General features: G+C 42.6%; 1 protein-coding gene across 8 annotated transcripts in view; it reads left to right on the forward strand.

Moving 5' to 3' along the window:
* OtopLa (proton channel otopetrin-like a) overlaps window positions 1-17157 on the forward strand; it is an 89837-nt gene that overhangs the window by 13142 nt on the left and 59538 nt on the right. Inside the window, exon 1 of one of the 8 annotated variants that reach the window (XM_087357343.1) lies at window positions 10136-10226. The exons of 6 other annotated variants lie outside the window; for them this stretch is intronic. The gene's annotated coding sequence lies outside the window, so the exon portion shown is untranslated. Of the gene's footprint in view, window positions 1-10135; window positions 10227-10259; window positions 10821-17157 lie in introns of those variants that run through there. One more of the 8 variants, XM_087357342.1, reaches the window with a different exon arrangement.

The raw sequence follows: 17157 nt of genomic DNA on the forward strand, positions 1-17157 counted from the left end.
GTGCAGTTGGCAGCCGGCGCAATAATAGACTGTAATTGTAAACCATTCTCTCGTTATTGGACTGGTCACGTCAGCTGCAATGCATTCTCATGTTTTTTTGGAGGGGGGGGGGGCGAGACAGACACCCAGTCCTCGTGAAGACTGGCCCTGAGACGAAGCTGCCCCAGTGTCATTTTGTCTATCAAAAATTAGAAGCGGACTCGGACCTTTGCGGTCAGAAGGTTTTAACGCGTGTCGCTCCCAGAGACTTGGCTGTCGGACGTGACGTCACATCTTCCTCGGTCTTCAGACACGAGGTTCACGCATGCGCAGTTGGTGTTTGCCATTACCCGTGCGATATGGAACATTTGCCTTGTTACTCGAACAGAAAGTCTGAGACAAAGAGTTTCAGCTGCAACTTTAAAATAAAGTATAAAAATTTGAAAGTTTCTTTTTATCGAAACGACAATGTCGTTAGTTGAATGTGAGAAATTATTCGTGAATTTCATTGGAACGAAATTTATATTTTATTCAATTGAAATATAAAACAGTGGAACGTTTATTCTGAGCTTGGAATTTCTCTCGTGCTGTTTGTCTCTGGCCTCACAAAGCGTCGAAGATGATGATAATTAGCGTTCGGATGTTCATGACATGTCATGTTTTTAATGGGACTTCTATTTTCATTCTAAACCGAAATTAAACACTAACTGCGTTATCCTAATCACATCACAATTATGCTGTTTTTATTTTGCATGTAAGTGCATATTTCGGTTATATTTTGGGTACAAACTTTTACTTGTAATTACATTTCTCAGACACTCACAGTGAATTCCTATGGCGTCTGCCAACTGAACAAAGTGAAAAATGAGCAGTGCAAATTTTTCTTTTAGAAAAATACGACTCAGTTAATTCCAGACGAATCAACACTAAGAAAAAAACTGTGTACCTGCCTGTTACGAAGACGTTCTGAAAAGAATTACGTGTCCTGTGGGCGAGAATAGGATTTCTGAGCGAAAGTCGTTGACTTATTCCTTCTTGATACAGTAAACCCCTCCTGTATCTCTGTAATTTTCGATAACTCCAAGAAAAGTTTGTGATGTCTCAAGTTACAAGACCAAACTGTGCGACAATCTCAGAAGATTTTCATTTGAGACCTTGAAAATGCAACATCGTTGTAGATTGTAACGCTGCCAAGAAAGGAGAATGAAGAACGGTACTTAATATTTTGAATTTTATTTATTTATTTATTTGTAATTAATAAATTTGAAATGCATGAAAGGCTCTCTCTTAAAATTTATCTTATTTTTATAGGAGCGCGTATTCTCAACATCTGATGCTGATCCAAAACGAGGCATTTACAACTTAAAGCGACAGAGTTTTTTGATTAAAATTGATAGGAAATCAAGTAATGTACATGCAAACGTAAATAAATAACACGATTGAAATACAAAACGCTTTTTTAAAATTTAGCGAATATTTTTTCATAACAAATTAGATCATATTTTGCATTTTTTTGGGTCATATTTCGCTATTTTAAGGGCATATTTATTATTATTTAGGTCATGAACATCCGAACCCTAATGATAATGATGACGATGACAATGACAGTAATAATAAAATTTACTGATGTCTTAGTCTGCTGGTACTTTGACGTGTTAACGCTTGCAGCTGAGACGGACTGCCAAGAGAACACGTAAGAGGGCGCATTTCTCCAGTCTGACATTAATAATGCGCGTGATAGGAACAATTTGTGACCAACCGCTGCAAAGTTTGATGAAATATCCGAAGCAACTACGATTAAGGTAATTTTCCGGTCGGAGTGCAACACCTGGACTCCGCACACAGCGAGCAGAATCCTTGATGAGTGGCGAAACGAGGCTCGAACGTGGCTCATTTGTTTAGAACTGCCGATGCTTTTAATGGTGGGACGGAAGGAAGTTCCAGTGCGCAATTTCTTCATCCTCAATCGACGACTTCTAAATAATTTCCCAGTAATTATTATTTTTATTCAACAAACGGAGCTTCTTGTCTCGCTTGTGCCTGGAGTGAGCTGAGTCCTGTTTCGACCAAGGACGTTAATGCAATTCAAGGACGAAGTGGCGAATGAACGCACTGCAGTTCCACTGGGTAATTCCTCGTGTTAGTGGCGCCGACATTTTGTTTTCGTCTGCGTTACGAACCCCGTGAGATTTTCTGCCAAGGGAATTTGAGTGCAGCCTGAAATTTTGATGAAAATGTCGTTTTGGTTGATGTGGTACGACCCCAAAAGGCGACAAACTCTTTTATTCAGGGCAGGTCCCAAAAACGAGATGACAATTCAAACTCCTCTCTGGTGACGTCACGTCTCTGTCAGTCCGGTTGTAGTGCAAGAGTCTGAGAATTTTCATAGTCAGATATTTAACCCCTTCTTAGCCCAAGTTCTCGCCAATCCCTTCGTGGATACGGGAAAGCTCAGATATCTGCAGAGCCAGTTTAATGAAATCTCCAAGCGATCGGCGCTGTGGGGACATGGCGTTGGAGCTCCTCTCAGTCATAACGCCACGAAGCGAGTGGTTAGCTTCACGCTCCGCCCCCCTTCATCTCCCGCCACCCACAACAGCGTCACGTGAATCTCTAGAATGCATTTATTTTGCACAGTTCATGAAATAGTGTGTTCATATACGAGCAATGTGTTTCAGCAAGTTTGGCCATCCCTGGGCTGCACGCGCATCATCTAGAGGCCACGTAACCCATTTGATGTCCCAAGGGGCGGAGTCTGCATTTGGCAGGAATGTGTCTTAAGTTGAGATGAAATATTTCGCATTTTCGATGCAGTTTGCAAATAATGATGCAATAAATCGTATTAGTGTTCAACACTCACAAAAAAGGTTTATTCCCATCGAATTTGGCGTTTCGTCATACGACGCTGGTGTACTTACGACACAAAATATGTTACGTAGCAAACATGGCTGAAACATTGCTTGCATTGACTGCACAAAGTAATTTTTGTGCTCATGTTTCGCGTGAGGTGGCAGCGGCTAACGAGAGAATTCCTTCCTAGTCACTGCCACAAGGGGATGCTAACCTAACCCAACCTAACCCAACCTAACATAACCTAACCTAACCTAACCTAACCTAAACTAACCTAACCTAACCTAACCCAACCTAACATAACCTAACCTAACATAACATAACCTAACCTAACCTAACCAAGCCAAGCTATACCTAATCTAATCTAATCTAACCTAACCTAACATAACCTAACCTAACATAACCTAACCTAACCTAACATAACCTAACATAATCTATCCTAACCTAACCTAACCTAACCAAGTCAAGCTATACCTAATCTAATCTAACCTAACCTAACATAACATAACCTAACATAACATAACCTAACCTAACCTAACCAAGTCAAGCTATACCTAATCTAATCTAACCTAACCTAACATAACATAACCTAACCTAACCTAACCAAGCCAAGCTATACCTAATCTAATCTAATCTAACCTAACCTAACATAACCTAACCTAACATAACCTAACCTAACCTAACATAACCTAACATAATCTATCCTAACCTAACCTAACCTAACCAAGTCAAGCTATACCTAATCTAATCTAACCTAACCTAACATAACATAACCTAACCTAACCTAGCCAAGCTATACCTAATCTAATCTAACCTAACCTAACATAACCTAACCTAACATAACCTAACCTAACCAAGCCAAGCTATACCTAATCTAATCTAATCTAACCTAACCTAACCTAACCTAACCAAGCCAAGCTATACCTAATCTAATCTAATCTAACCTAACCTAACATAACCTAACCTAACATAACCTAACCTAACCTAACCAAGCCAAGCTATACCTAATCTAATCTAATCTAACCTAACCTAACATAACCTAACCTAACATAACATAACCTAACCTAACCTAACCAAGCCAAGCTATACCTAATCTAATCTAACCTAACCTAACATAACCTAACCTAACCTAACCAAGTCAAGCTATACCTAATCTAATCTAACCTAACCTAACATAACCTAACCTAACCTAACCAAGCCAAGCTATACCTAATCTAATCTAACCTAACATAACCTAACCTAACCTAACCAAGCCAAGCTATACCTAATCTAATCTAATCTAACCTAACCTAACATAACCTAACCTAACATAACCTAACCTAACCTAACATAACCTAACATAATCTATCCTAACCTAACCTAACCTAACCAAGTCAAGCTATACCTAATCTAATCTAACCTAACCTAACATAACATAACCTAACCTAACATAACATAACCTAACCTAACCTAACCAAGCCAAGCTATACCTAATCTAATCTAACCTAACCTAACATAACCTAACCTAACCTAACCTAACCTAACCAAGCCAAGCTATACCTAATCTAATCTAACCTAACCTAACATAACATAACCTAACCTAACCTAACATAACCTAACCTAACCTAACCAAGCCAAGCTATACCTAATCTAATCTAACCTAACCTAACATAACCTAACCTAACCTAACCAAGCCAAGCTATACCTAATCTAATCTAATCTAACCTAACATAACATAACCTAACCTAACATAACATAACCTAACCTAACCTAACCAAGCCAAGCTATACCTAATCTAATCTAACCTAACCTAACATAACATAACCTAACCTAACCAAGTCAAGCTATACCTAATCTAATCTAACCTAACCTAACATAACATAACCTAACCTAACATAACATAACCTAACCTAACCTAACCAAGCCAAGCTATACCTAATCTAATCTAATCTAACCTAACCTAACATAACCTAACCTAACATAACATAACCTAACCTAACCTAACCAAGCCAAGCTATACCTAATCTAATCTAACCTAACCTAACATAACCTAACCTAACCTAACCAAGTCAAGCTATACCTAATCTAATCTAACCTAACCTAACATAACATAACCTAACCTAACATAACATAACCTAACCTAACCTAACCAAGCCAAGCTATACCTAATCTAATCTAACCTAACCTAACATAACCTAACCTAACATAACCTAACCTAACCAAGCCAAGCTATACCTAATCTAATCTAATCTAACCTAACCTAACATAACCTAACCTAACATAACCTAATCTAACCAAGCCAAGCTATACCTAATCTAATCTAACCTAACCTAACATAACCTAACATAACCTAACCTAACCTAACATAATCTAACCTAACCTAAACTAACCTAAACTAACCTAATCTAACCGAACCTAACCTAACCTAACCTAAACTAACCTAACCTAACCGAACCGAACCTAACCTAACCTAAACTAACCTAACCGAACCTAACCTAACCTAACCTAAACTAACCTAACCTAACCGAACCTAACCTAACCTAACCTAACCTAACCTAAACTAACCTAACCTAACCTAAACTAACCTAATCTAACCGAACCTAACCTAACCTAACCTAAACTAACCTAACCTAACCGAACCTAACCTAACCTAACCTAAACTAACCTAACCTAACCTAACCTAAACTAACCTAACCTAACCTTACCTTCCAAACCCTTGCCATTATTCCACCTTTCCAGAGCACCCCGTGTCTGTCTGTACACAATGTTATCTGATCCTTAACACTTCGTATCAGACGTTAACACAGATTTACGGCAGGTGCGTCTGACAGCGACCGCAACATGAGAGGACGGATTTTTCATTAGTTAACAAATTTTGTTTCAAGTGGGCGATAACAGCAAAGCGAAAAGCTGCTGCTGCTTGGCTTCATTATCTCGAGGACTACGCATTTAATGAAGGTGTCAGATGCAGATTAAGTTTGCTCTACGCGAAGTTCTTCTGGACTTTGCCCATCGTCTGGACAAAAACTGCTCGTTCCGTGAGCTTGATTCTGGTACGAAGAGGCGGAAGACGAATATTTCTGTCCTCCGATGAAGTTTTAAGCGGAAACACTGTCGGCGCAGACATCAAAGTAGGTCGAAGGATAATATTAAAGTGAAGTAACCGGGTTCAATTGAGAGCTCACTGGATCACTTTAGAAGCCACACACTTACGAATGAAGACCGTGTGTTGGGTTAGTTTGTTTGTTTGTTTGTTTGTTATTTGGTTAGGTCGCTCAGACGTCTGCACGCAAATGGCGATTCGTATTAGCAATAAATGCCGAGGGCGTCAGTCGCGTGGCTTCCAGACGACCTGAATGTGTGGCCTTCATGCACCGCACGCGATCAAATTACCGACGGCCGGCAAGAGACGCCTCGTGTACCAGTGGTCCAAGAACCACAAGTTGCCGACGTCTTTTTAGCACACAAATTCGCTAATTGATTTTCTTCTCTCGCGGCTAACCCACTTAATGTTAGTAAGGAGGCTGCCCTGTGCTTGTAGATTCCTACTGCGTTATCAACCGGGGGTACGCGAAGACATCTTAGGGGGTACGTGAAATTTTAAAAAAATATTTTATGATAAACTCTGAATAATCAGTAATGTAATTTATTTAATTTATTTTAGATGTTGATTATATACTATGTATAACTTGAATTATACACCAACAACTTTGGGGGTACAAAGTTGAAGAGAAATTATATCTGGGGGCACGCGAACAAAAAAGGTTGAATACCATTGGCCTAGGACAAGGTCCAGGTCAGTAGCCCGCGTGTCGGTTCATAACATGAAAATGGAAACATTTGCAACTTGGCTGCAGCGTTGCTCCGTCTTCAGATACTTCGACTGCTCAATTGTTGCTAAATACCGGTTATTCCAAGAGGCTCACATGTTGATGTCAACAATCAGTCAAGGGGAACTTTCATTCGTTCGCAGAAAACAAAACAAAGGAACATCTGGACTTTTAAACGCTCGTAGATGTCAATTGTTAGCATCGAATCGAAATGTGCGTGGCAGGAATAGTTGGCAGCACTGTACGAGCTATCGAAATCGCACACGGCACGCGAGAGAGCGTTACTAACTTCTCGCCGTAGTAAGTGAAACAAGCTTCACGTAAATAAACCCATGAACTCGCTTTGTAACATTTGTCTGCGGTTGTAATCTGCTAAACTGAATCGGAACAAAGTTCTGTACGCAACATTAATTACATTGAAACGTTCACGGAATGTTTTATTTTGTAATCCGTTTTACACGAAGAATGTAAACTTGCGAAAAAATGGTCTGAGTAGTTCAAAGTATCCATGCATTTAAATTAAACGGCCTACATAAATGAAAGTTACGCCATTGGAAGGACAAACTTAAAAAGAAAAAGTAGATTTTGGGAGAAGTTACGTAACTTCAGTTATGACCACTAGGAGCGCAACTGTTGATGTGACAGTAAAATGGCGACTCACCTCGAGAAGGCTAATTGAGTTTTCACATGGAGGATTCTTATGGGACTTTGTCCGAAAATCCCGTTAAACAATGCTGACAGATTTTGCGGAATGGAACTCGAAAGGACACAAAATACTTTCACGTTCTTACCAACCCGAGGATAAATAGCAAACTCATTTCAATGTTAAACACAATTTCGATCTCAGACAAGTGTCATCTGTTTAAAAAAAAGAAGAAAAACTAATTTACCAACCTCAGACGCAAACGATAACAGAAAATTTGTAAGTGAGAGAAAAGTCGACGTTTTGGGAGAGACATTTACTTTTAGTAAGTTTTCTACTTACCTAAGACACAATCCCAAGGAGAAATTAGATACTGACTGCGTTCACGAAGATCGCTGTCTTCTGGGTTGTAGCGCCGGGTAGTCTGATGGAAGTTCGCCGACGTTTCAGAAGTCCTTGCTGCCTCCTTCATCAGGGCGATAAGTGAACTTCTACCAGAATATACGGCGTCACAACCCAGAAGATACCCAAGTTTGGAAACAATCTATATTCCTTTAATTTTTAATCTGAATATGAATTATAAATATTTGCATTGCATGTCTAATTTCCGAGGGATCTACGTGGAACATAGGAACCATCGTATTCCACTGCCTGCTGAATGTGACAGTGTTCAGAGCTTTCCTGTATTTGATGTGGAAAATCTGCTTTCCCTTGAAGTGAGTGACTTCTTTCAGTTATATTCCTGTTTGTCCGTGGAACATTTCAGTTGGCGTTACTCTCGGTGGCTCTGTTTATGTCCTGAAGCCTCTGTAACTCGTTGAGATCAGCGAATCAGCGGCGTAGCCCCCCGGCAAGGGAGGCCTACATTAATACCGAGCAGATTACGTACCATGCGAGATGGGTGATTCGTGAATAATTAACACAGGTTTAATGTCAGTGGCGGCGCGTTTACTTAATGTGGACTTAGCTTTCCTTCGTCATTTGGACTTATGTTGATTTTGAATCTACGCTGAATCTTCATAAAATCAATGACGCCTTCATTTATTTACAGGCGTATTTAAAATTGCGCGGACCTCAGAGAGAACACATCCGCGTCGTGATCTACGCGGAGCTTTTCCCTTTGGTTCCCACGGGTCGATGCACTGACCCACATCACAGATGCTCTAGGAAGTGTCAATCGCACTGCAGCGCTAATGTCCTCCACAAACAAACACCACGTTGTAGGAAGTGAGTTCTGGGTTGTAGCGACGTGCGGCCTGGTATACAAATTCACCGACGTTTCAGAGTAATCTTCATGTTTGACTCCGTCAGAACCTCAAATCTCACTTGAAATTTTTAAATTGTTTGCTGTGCGATTGCAACTTTTTAAGATAATTTCGCATCTTTCGTGTTTCAAAATATTCGTTTTTCCCCGACGTCGGGGCGATTCTAGCTTACGAATGCGTGGGTCTAAGCCTCATTTAAGCGTCAGCTTTACCTCCGGGAAAGGACCCCGACGATACCCATGGATAGGAGGCTGGGTGGGCCCCAGAACCGGTCTAGATGCAGAGGCTAGAGGAAGATTCCTCTGGCGCCGTCGGGGATCGAACCCCGGTCGTCGAGTACGTGATCAGTCACTATACTGAGCTCCTCTTTATATATGTGTGTCTAGTTTAAAGCTCTGGCCGCTTTATTCCTTGAGAAAATATTCCACATTCATGTTGGGGCAGAGTCCCTGGGTCCGTTCACTGCCCGAGCCGTCGCTCAAAAAGGACCCTGGAGCGGAAACAGGTTCATAAACCAAGGACAAGGAAGTCGATGTTCTTTTTCGGAGACAACGTAACAGGTGGCAGGGTCGTAGGGTGAGCTTTGCCTCTCCCTTGCGCAGCGTCGGCAACCCTCGACACAAAACGAGGGTTGCCGACGCTGCCCACAAACAGTTGAATGTGGCCTAGCGTCAGGGCTGAGTTCGGTGGTTTTACTCAGACACTCGCCGCACCCGTGGTTGGGCTGCGCGAATCACGAAGTGTCTTTTGACGCCCTCATTGAGAAGCCGAAGGTTCATTGCCATGTTCGCAAAAGCCCGCCCTCGGCCCCTGTTCTGAGCCGCATCGACCCTGAAGATCGATCTTTATACGACCACGACCTCGGTTTTTCGAGTGGACGTTTCTCAGTCGATCAAAATGTACGAGAAAATAAAACTTGTTCTTGTATTTCAAAGTTGGGCTTCGTAGATGCGGTCAGATAATTCCGAATTGGTCTCTGGATGAGTTAGATGGGTTGAACGATCCCAAGTAGACGATAAATTAATGTTTAATTACTTCAGACAAAAAGAAAACTTTGTTTAATATATTTTAAATATTTAAATGTTAATTATAGTAATATTTTAATATTTAATAGGAATTTTATTGTGATTAGACTGACAAGATTTAAACAAATATATATTTATCACAATATGACGCAACTTTATCATCTCAAAAAGAAAACTTGTTTCCAATTATCAGCATTAGTGGCGAAGGTGTTTTTAAGAGACTGAAACGTCTGAAACGTCGGCAACTATCGAACTTCTGCACGGCGAAACTATTTCAATACCAACACTGAAAAACGTAATTGACTGGCAATAGCAGACCAGGAACTACGAAGTCTTGTGACGATGGAAGGCATAACCATTACGTATTTTAAGATACCATGTCTCCATTCCCCAGGCCTCTCAAATGCGTTGCCCACGCCGTACCAAAAGCAGGCACGAAGATTCATCGAAAAGACTAAGAATTGGCTGCGTGTGTCTGGTTGTTCGGCTCACGAAGACACAGACTGTGCGTACTGCGTTTTGCGTTGGCTCCTGAAAGGAGGGAGGGGGTAGTCTCCCCTCCAACCTAATCGCACCGACAATGTAACTCAGTCGAGTAGCGGAGCTTGTGGCGATCGAGTGCGCTGGGAGTGTTGATTGTTGCTGACATGGCCAGGTAAATGTGACGGGGCACCAGACACCCGGTCGATACACCTCGTCGCACCGTGCAGTAAGGATGCACCGGCGACAGTGCATTTTTAATGTTGTTGGGGGTTCAACGCACGCAGCGAGGGTTGATTTGTATTACTAAAGCCATCTGGCGTCGACTTCCGACACAACTTGTGTTTCCGGTGTCGCGAGAGTTCTAGCCGTTCTCCTTAGATGGCACTGATGATGCGATATCAAATGACGGCAGTCGCCGATACGCGCTCTCTGTCATAACCATAGTAATAGTTCTCGTAGCTACAAGTGGGCGTCTTAGCTGTCGTTCTTGAGGTACGGTCGGATTGTTCCTAAGAAGAACTGTTCAGTTAACGCTTTCCAGTTAACAACAATGGTGTAGTTATTTTGATCGCGACAACTTCGGTTTGAATCGAGCGTTTCCGGGAGCCGAGCGCTTCAGCAGCTCTGCCTGGGACTGACAGTTGACGGTTGATTCTTTGGTTTCTCACGTGGTAATTTGTGGATGTGATTTGAAGCACAGAAGATGCGGCTTTGGACTTAAAATATGCATGAATCTTTGTTTCTCTGAAGAGGAATTACCGAACGGGTAAACTAACCATTTGATGTTTAGAAATACAGTAGATCAGGAACGTGTGTGTGGGAGTCGAACTGGATGTGTTTGTGAGCGTCACGTTTTGTCTTGAAATGTCGTATTACCTGAAATTATCCTGGTCGACCCCACATTTCTATTGCACATTTTAAGTAGTTTCATAGCTTCAGCCTTGACATGCATGTAACCTAACCAACATTGCATTGTTCCATGTGTCTGGTGTGAACGGACGGTGGAGCCAGGACATAGTTCGGTCCAAAGTTTCCTTTCTTACCGGTTTAACTTGTAAATTTTATTAGGTTATTTTATCAAATACTTCGAGAAGAGAAAGATTGAAGTCGATTAACTGCATTTGCTCCTCGTGACTGTCAACAAACAGAACCAGTCGTCGTCTAACGAGCATTTCCATGCAGAACTCACGAAGCCCACTTTCCAGAGCGTTGATGATGTGGCAACTTTAATTTATAATCAAACGGGGCAATCCACCAGTCGGTCCGCTTTGACAGACTTGCGCAGATGCAAAATACTGTCGAATCCTAGTCGCGTAAGAATTAGTTTTTGCTTGCAGTTGTAAATATGTTACAGGTTATTATTACCATAATTATCATCGAAAGAACGTGGATTATGTGCGCCCGCCGTATTAATTCCGGTTTTATGAAACTAAAGACTGATTTTGGATTGGCCCTCAGTGACATCGTGCATACCAAATTTCGTGAAAATCTCTCGGTTTAGAAGTTGCAAGGAGGAGCGGGCAGATATGAATGCACAAACCTCGTTATTTTACGTTCTTTTTTTAAAAAAATAATCTGGTAATTTGACTCTTGTATTCGGAAGGTCCTTTGGAAGTTCATTTTGCGTACTTGACTGAGATTTTTCTTGGTCTTACTCAGTCTAACAGGACGAATAGCAGCTTGAATTCGGCCATGGCCACCGCCTTCTAATGCTTTTCGCAATTCATGATCATACAACCTCTGCAGTTGAAACAATATCATTAAATAACGTAAGGCATTAGGCGTGGAATATTTTAAAACTGATGGTATATAATTCTTATGAAGGTATGACCCACACTGAGGTGGCAGTACAAGGCATGATCTAGGCCAATGGTATTCGACCTTTTTGGTTCGCGTACCCCCAGATATAATTTCTCTTCAACTTCGTACCCCCAAAGTCGTTGGTGTGTAATTCGAGTTATACGTAGTATATAATCTACATCTGAAACAAATTAAATAAATTACATTGCTGATTATTCAGTGTTTATCATAAAATGATTTTTTTAAAATTTCGCGTACCCTCGGGGGTACGCGTACCCCAGGTTGAACACCACTGATCTAGGCCACAGTGATGACCTTCATCTTGTTGACCAACTGAGCTACTATCAGCTGCTCAGGGAAGGTCGTTGCACCATGGCTATCACGGCTATTATGTAGTTCACTATTTGCTACACGAAACCAGTAACGGAATCTTACATTTTCCTACCACATAATATATAAATATTTCAAGGCCGCGGCATTTTTTCTTCTCGATTGAATTGTGTGAGCAGTTCCTCGTTCTCTAATACTTCTCTCCTGTTGCATCCTGTTTTTTTATTTCGGTATCTTTCCCTCAATCATTTACTCTTGAAGTTAGGTTAGGTTAGGTTATGTTATGTTAGGTTAGGTTATGTTATGTTAGGTTAGGTTATGTTAGGTTATGTTATGTTATGTGAGGTTAGGTTAGGTTAGGTTAGGTTAGATTATGTTAGGTTATGTTATGTTATGTGAGGTTAGGTTAGGTTAACTGGTTCAAAGGCTTCACCATGCCCTATTTTCGATCGCTTCATCGTTTTTACCATAAAGGAACACCTATGAGGGCGTTTTCTTTTGAAACGTGCTCCGGAAACTCCAATTTATCACTTAATTTATTACCCCTCGTCAGAATTATAAATTTTGCTGTGGACGCTTGGGAAATTTAACTCCGCTGCAGAGAGTTTCTCTCTCTTGGACCTTGCCTTACTTGAAACAAGGCGTGCTTGTGTTTCCACAACGCCGTGGACTGAAGCTTCTTTAAGAAACTGATAGTGTCTCAGCTAGTGAAGAAATTGCCCGCCTTTTATAGCTTAATTACTGTTTTGGAAGAGCTGGCCACTGGACCATATCCAGGAGCAGCTGATTCCGTAGTTTATATTATCCTCCTCTGTGTCTGGGTGTCCAACGCGGTCTTTTGCGTTCAGACGTTCCTGCTGGGATGTTGTGTGCGTCTGTAATCCACCCACGTAAGCTGCTAGGCCCTGATTGTCCACCCTCGTAACATAAGTGAAGGCCTTCAGTTACGCGGTTTTCTCCAGACAGAACATTCTCCTTGACGCCCTGATCTGTACATTCTTGCGGTGTTCTATTTGCTTTTGTTTCCAGCAAATTTTAGGCTCCCTTGTACCTAAAAGCTACAAAACATCTGCTTAAGACTTAACTAGCATCTAAATCAGTTACGACTCTAACCTACTTTTCGCTCTCAAGGGAAGGCAGTGGACTTAACGAGCTTACAAAGCTGTGCGTGTTCTGTTTCGACGCTAGAACCAGTTTACCGATTTTTACGACACTTTCTATGAATGTAATGCCATTGGAGGCCATCTTAAGTGTTTCACAGACAGCAATAACAAGATGGAGGACGCGCGAGTTTGCCGGCTTGAAGCGACGCGAAGGCCTTTTAAATTTAATGCGTTTAGGTATAATTTTGAAGGACTCAAAACAACTCTGCGACCGTGAGAACATTTTCTGTGGCTTTAAGTTTGGCAGCCGTAGATAATATACAGTTGGAAGTTGGAACGGTTTGAAGATTACAACTCACACATGAAGTCAACAATTATTTAAAAATGCAACCGTACAAATTTATGTCCAGAAAATCAGCACAGACACGGTCGATTATGAAGCAACAATTTCTTACGAAAAATGAAATAATAATGTTAATTAAAACTACAATAATAATAACATAAAAAATCTGTGACGCACTAAATTTCAAAAAAGGAAGACGTTTTGACTTGAGTGAACATAATAGGCATTCTAACTAAATTGAAATTTTATTTAAAGTGGAGGTTAGGAGTGGGACATTAGGCAATTTCGTCTGACGCCTTTTCTTGTGAACTTCTGGTACTGAATTGATCCAAGTCGGTGCAGCGACATCGGAAATGTAACACGACTTTCCCGTTCCGCATTGATTGCTGGGAACGCACGGAACCAGTTCCTTCGTAAATCCGCGGTGACGGCCGAGGAGTCTTCGTGGGAACGAGGTCTTCGGCTGCCAGTCGTTGTGTTGCCCGCGGGCGCGCGTCTGCTCGAAGTACGATCAGCCAAATGCGAAAGGGAAGAGGGCGCTTGAGGTCTGGACGACCGGAGTTTCGGTTCTGACACCGGATCTCTGAGCCCGGAGCGAAGAGCCGACTGGAGCTTGACGGTGGGCCGAATCTGGGTTTTTTCAAAGTGGGGACCGAACCTCGCGAGAAAAAATGAAATAAGTACCGAACATAAAAACCGCTCAAAATTAACAATTTATTTGTGTAGATCGAATTTCAATGAAATTGTATTTGACGTAGGCCTAGAAATGGAAGTTGATTTGAGGTCGCGGGTGCCTCATCGAACGAGCACCAAACGAACAAGCCTTTGAATGCCGTCGAGCAATTTGCGTGACCCGAATCCGTGAAATGGTCAGCTGCTTAATTCATAATCACTGAGTCTGTTCTCTGTGAGTGCACGAGCCAGTGAAGTTTAATGACGCGTCATTTTGTTTATAGGCGGAAATAACAAATGAAAATGACACTCACGAGGAAGTTCGGAGGAGATTAAATTCCGGAAATGCTTGCTACTTCTCAGTCCAAAATATTTTCTTCCTGTCTGATTTGTAGGAACCTAAAAATTAAAGTGTACAAAACAAAAATCTTGCCTGCTGTCTTGTATGGGTGCGAAACATGGTCTCTCACTGAGAGGGAGGAACGTAGATTGCAGGTGTTTGAGAATCGGGTGTTGAGGAGGACATTTGGGCCTAGGAGAGAAGACAATTTGGTATGGGGAAAACTGCATAATGACGAGCTTAAAAATCTGTACTCCTCCCCCAGTATTGTCAGGGTGATTAAGTCGAGAAGAGTGAGATGGGCTGGGCATGTAGCGCGCATGGATGGGACAAGAGGTGTGCATCGGGAAGCCTGAGGGGAAGAGACCACTGGGGAGACCTAGACGTAGATGGGAGGATAATCTCAGGCGGGATCTATGGGAGATAGGAGTTGAAGGAGACTGGATTTTGTTGGCCCAGGACAGGGTCCGGTGGAGGGCTTTGGTTAATTCGGTGATGAACCTTCGGGTTCCGTAAGCCATCTGGTTAGTTAGTTAGTTAGTTCATCCGAAGAACTCCCAGGCCCCATCCGGTCTGTAGTCCGTGGTTTTCTCGCCTATGGTCCAGCTCCCAGAGGTCTGCGTGTCTTTATGGTGTGGTGGTAATTAACTGTCAGAAGCGTACGAAATTCATTTTGCGAGCTTCTAGGGTTATTTATTGCCGAGGTCAACGATGAGTAGGAGCTACACCTCCTCTCCCCCCCAAGCGCCTACATGGCGTGTAGTGGACAGCTTTTATTTATTTGTTTACATTTCTTTTCTACGGTGTGTTTCGTTGCAAATGTGGCCGGAGCGTGAGGCTGTCGTGTAGTAACGATGATAATGGGCCTTCAATTTCTGGTGGTCTGCCAAAGCGATTATTCAGTTCTTGCGCGATCTGAGTGGTCGGTGTCTTTCACGGCACCCGGAAGTTCTTGTAAACGAAATGTTGCTTACGGACAAACAGAAGAGGGCGAAGCACCCGAACATCACCCCCCTTCGCCGTGCCTTCTTTGTCCTTCGATCGCCCTGACAACTCTCAGGAGTGCCAACGTAATCCTAATAAACGCCAACGCTGATGCTGTCTTCTGGGTTGTAGCGCCCTGATGATGGAGGCGGCAAGGACCTCTGGAACTTCTGCCAGACTACACGGAGCTACAACCCGCAAGACAGCGATCTTCGAACTCACCGCCGTGAAAACCTCAAATCTATTAAATCTTTCGAGTCTATTAATAATTAATTATTCATCTCAGTTGTCTCTTTGGTTCCGTAAACCCCGTTCTTTCCCCTTAAGGCCTAAACTTCGCGTTTCGCTGTTGTGTTGCAAGTTTGATGCCGGACTACAGAGGAGAGAGAGTTTTGGGGCAGCTTGTCCTCCAGTACGACGCGCCCCGCTGTTCCTTTGTTCCGGAGCAATTTTCGGTTTAACTGGAGCGGGTCCCGCCGCTGCATGGGGCGACCTCGTCCATTTCCGAGGCAAACAAACGGAGATGGTTGATGAGGGCCCTTCATCTCTCGTTCGAGGGAGGGCGTAGAATTTTGTTCGCTGAACTCAGATGAAGGTCCGAGTACGAAGGGCAGCGAGATGTTGAGATGGATTTAAGCGAAGTGGATTCTGCAGATGCGAGATGCTTCAGGGCGTGGTCTGATGACGGCGTTTGTGAAAACCGCCCTCAGAACAACTCCCAGATGACCATAAAAATTTTGCAAAACGCCTGTTCTCGGAATAAAGTATTAAAGTTTTCGTGGGACCTCTTTTCAGTGCGTCTGTCGGAACAAGATGGTCGCTGATAACCAGAGTGTTCCATTTGTTTTAAAAATAATTTTTTGCAGATTTCAACAAAATGCGCTAATCCTCCCTCGCGTGTGCCTCGATTCAGATCCCGGAATTGCAAGGAAAAGTTCTCGCGGACTCTGGGTTCGAACTTCGCCGAGCACAGAAACGCGGGGCGACGCTTGCGTTAGAGAGGATCTTCTCTGCGGAGCGCCAGGTGGCAGCAGCGGCTTATTATAGCAGTGACATGGTCGGTTATTATTAGCACTTTGCGAGGGGGAGATGCCCCGAGGCGGCTCCTGAAGTCGGAATCCAGAGCAGAAAAACAGGAGGACAGAATCCATTAGAGTCGTTTTTCGCTTTTAAACTGTGGCAATCTTTGCCCTTTTCCTGTCTACTTCTGGGACAATTGCATGAAAATACCTGGACGTAGGACACGGCTAATTTTATGTTTCCCTTCCATTGCTCATCGCATAATCACCTTCTCGTCTCACTCGACGTGCGATAACCTCATAATTCGTGTCGCGCTGTCCAGTTCTTGTGCGTTCTTTGCACGAAATGCGTAGCGAGAACGCGTTATCGGTTGCTCGTGTCCGTCCAGTCGATTCAACTCGAGAACCACCCGACGGATTTCGATGAAATTTGATGTGGAGGCTGTGCCACTCTGCAGGACCTCAGAATCGCACTTTGAATGTAATACGAGCGGTGATAAAAATTGCAGAGA

This window comes from Zootermopsis nevadensis, unplaced genomic scaffold, assembly GCF_977971745.1.
Source record: "Zootermopsis nevadensis isolate Lab colony 2312 unplaced genomic scaffold, Znev_1.0 Znev_ptg000028l, whole genome shotgun sequence".
Classification (NCBI taxonomy): domain Eukaryota; kingdom Metazoa; phylum Arthropoda; class Insecta; order Blattodea; family Termopsidae; genus Zootermopsis; species Zootermopsis nevadensis.